The sequence below is a fragment of the Scyliorhinus torazame genome, chromosome 24 (genome assembly GCF_047496885.1).
Source record: "Scyliorhinus torazame isolate Kashiwa2021f chromosome 24, sScyTor2.1, whole genome shotgun sequence".
NCBI classification, from domain to species: Eukaryota; Metazoa; Chordata; class Chondrichthyes; order Carcharhiniformes; family Scyliorhinidae; genus Scyliorhinus; species Scyliorhinus torazame.
This window is the reverse complement of record NC_092730.1, coordinates 44597340-44600864: the sequence shown is the minus strand read 5'-3', so window position 1 is coordinate 44600864 and position 3525 is coordinate 44597340. Positions and strand designations below refer to the sequence as shown.

General features: G+C 45.0%; 1 non-coding gene across 1 annotated transcript; it reads right to left on the bottom strand.

Annotated features, from left to right (window-relative positions):
• Positions 1-485: 485 nt before the first annotated feature.
• Positions 486-567, bottom strand: trnas-gcu (transfer RNA serine (anticodon GCU)). Its single transcript has one exon. It is a non-coding gene; the product is annotated as a tRNA-Ser (tRNA).
• Positions 568-3525: the final 2958 nt, after the last annotated feature.

Here is a 3525-nt window from a genome sequence, read left to right as displayed (position 1 = left end):
TCACCACCCGCCAAGCCCTTAAACAAAAGCTAAATATCACAGCATTTTTATTTTATCCTCATGAAGTTGACCACGTTACAGACGAGGATGGGATTGGAATCCACGTGCAATGGATTATTGTGCATCACCTTAACCACGTGGTCCAACTCCTTTACTTCATGGAAATTTAATATGCGATCTTTTCACAGACAAGTAGCCGAAGAACCCCTCCAGTGTACAAACAGGAGAAGGTTCATCCAGGAGAGGTGGCTGAAGAGAATTCTGGAAGAAGTGAACCCGGTAACCTCGACTGTACTGTAGGTAACCGAAGAAGAACTGGTGGCATTGAGCGGTTAAACCACAAACACGCTTGCCTCCATTCGTCCCTCCTCTCACCCAACTCGATGCAATCCGGGATGACAACTTTGAATAGACTGTCACATCAGTGATTGCAGATCCATCTTTGAAAAATGAGTCCCACTTTCGAGAAACGGTGGATGAAAAATCGACGAGGATGGGATTCGAACCCACGCGTGCAGAGCACAATGGATTAGCAGTCCATCGCCTTAACCACTCGGCCACCCCGTCCCGCAAGCTCGCTTGTCTATACGTCTTAGTTCATTTTACACCCATGAACTGATGGATTATATCTGCCTCGTTCTATTTATCCTGGTGTTCAATATTGAAAATGCAGCGATAGTGGTATAGTGGTGAGCATCGCTGCATTCTCAGCAGTTGAACAGTGATCGATTTACCGCCATCGCAGTAATAGTTGTATCGGATGTTTTTGTGCGACACCGTGAGTTTCAAACCAAGGAAGACTGGCCAACAGTTTTTCACTCAGAATCTATGCGCAATTATCTAATTGAGGGGTATAAGCTGCCAAAAGGTATGGATAAGGTAGACGTGGAGTTGATGCTTCCTCTAGTGGGGCATTCTAAAACACGAGGTCATAACCTTAGAATAAGAGATTGCAAATTTAATAAAGACTTGAGGAAAAACGACTTCTCCCAAAGGCTTGTGATTCTGTGGAACTCGCGACCCAAGAGCTGGTTGGATGCAGGGAGAGTGAGTAAATGTAAGGAGGAGTTAGAGAGATTTTTAGTGGTAAGGAGCTTAAGGGTTATTGAGATCGGGTAGGACGGTGGAGTTGAGGCCAGGATGGGTTCAGCCAAGATCACATGGAAGATGTTAGGCTCAGGAGTCTAAATTGCCTACTCACGCTCCGAGGTCATGTGTTCTCGGGAGGAGGTGCTCTGGCTGATATCGCAATCGACCTCTTCATCTGTAACATTGTAGATAGCAGATAAGGAACATATCAGCGATGATAGAATGGCAGGGCAGACTCGAAAGGTCTAATGGCTTAATTCAGCTCCTATATTTAATGAACTTACCTTTTGCGCGAATTCGGGAGTTTCGAACTGAGGGAAAGAAACGGGTTCCGACTCAGCATGTATGCGCAATTAGGGCAGAGAGTGAATTAAGTAACTTCCTTATCGTTTTTGAATGTGGTTTCAATATGCAAGGTGTTCTACTATTCACCACCCGCCAAGCCCTTCAACAATTGCTACATATCACAGCATTTTTATTTTATCCTCATAAAGTTGACCACGTTACAGACGAGGGTGCGATTGGAATCCACGTGCAATGGATTATTGTGCATCATCTTAACCACGTGTTCCATCTCCTTTACTTCATGGAAATTTAATATGCGATCTTCTCACAGATAAGTAGCCGAAGGACCCCTCCAGTGTACTAACAGTAGAAGGTTCATCCAGGAGAGGTGGCTGAAGAGAGTTATGGGAGAACTGAGTACGGAAACCTGGACTGCGCAGTGGGTAACCGAAGAAGAACTGGTGGCATTGAGCGGTTAAACCCCAAACACTGGCAGATACAATCACACGTTCACAAAAAGTGACATACACTGACAGGTACTATGACACACTCACAGCTAGTGAAATATAGTGATACGCATAATCACACACTCAGAGACAGTCTCAGAAACAGATAGATGCAATCACACACTCAGACAGTAACAGATACTGACAGATACAATCACACACTCATAGACTGTAAGCAACGCTGACAGATACAATCACACACTCACAAATAGTATCAAACATTGATAGATACAATGACAACGCACAGACAGTGACACACGCTGATCGATCCAATCACACACTCACAGTCACAGACACTGACAGATACAACCACACACTTAGAGACAGCGACAGGCACTGAAAGATACAATCACACACTCACAGACACTGAAAGATGCAATCGCACTCTTACGGACAGTCACAGACACGGAAAGATGCAATTGCACACTTACAGACAGCCACAGACACTTATAGATGGAATGGCACACTTACATACTGTAAAAGACACTGATAGGTGCAATAGATCACCCACAGACTGTACCAGACGCTAATAGAGGCAATTACACACTCACAGACAGTAACAGACACTAGCAGATCCAATAGTCACTGACTGATTGTAACAGGCACTGATAGATAAAATCACAGACAGCAAGAGACACTGACAGATACAGTCGCGCACACACAGTCAGTAACACACACTGGCAGATATAATCACAACTCACAGACAGTAAGATACAGTGATCGATGCACTCACACACTCACAGACAGCAACGTAAACCGACAGATGAAATTACACATTCGTCGGCAACAGTGCACACTGATAGATGCAATCACACACTCAGACAGTAACATACACTGACAGACACAATCAGACACTCACAAACTGTAATAGACACTTATAGATACAACACAAACTCACAGACAGGAACGTCACGGATAGCTGCAATCGCGCCGGCACAGACAGTAGCAGACACTTATTGATACTGTCTCACACTTACAGATAGAACGAGGCTGACAGATTCATCCACATACTCATATACCGAAACAAAGAATTGCAGGCCTATCACACGGTAAATGACAGGCTCACGGATAAAATCAGGCACTCACAGACAGTAACAGAGGCTGACATGCACAATCACACAATCAGACACAGTAACAGACACTGACAGATACAATCACACACGCACAGAGAGAAACAGATTGGCAGCAACAGAGACTGACATATATAATCACACACAGACAGCAATAGAGACGGACAGATATAATAATCGAATAATAATCCACCTTTTTAGTACCACATAGGTTTCCATTAACACAGCCATGAAGTTACAAAGAAAAATCACTAGTCGCTGCACTGCGGCGCCTGTTTCCTCCTCTAAGGGGGAGAGCTGACTGGTGTTGATTTAACCTGAGAACCGCTGCACCTCGGGAGAGGGGTGTGTTTGAGAAGGTGGCCCTTCCTGAACCAAATACCCAAGTTAGTTGCATTGGGGTAGTATTAAGTAAATTGGCACCACTCAATGGTCCACTCACACACTGTGACCTCATTGGCTGGGGGCCGGATAAAGTTCTGGAAAGGCAGGGGGGAGGGGTATAACAATCAAATCCCGGTCCCCCGAACAGCGAAGACTCCATTCAGCAGAGCCGGTAGGAAGCAGCGTGTGAG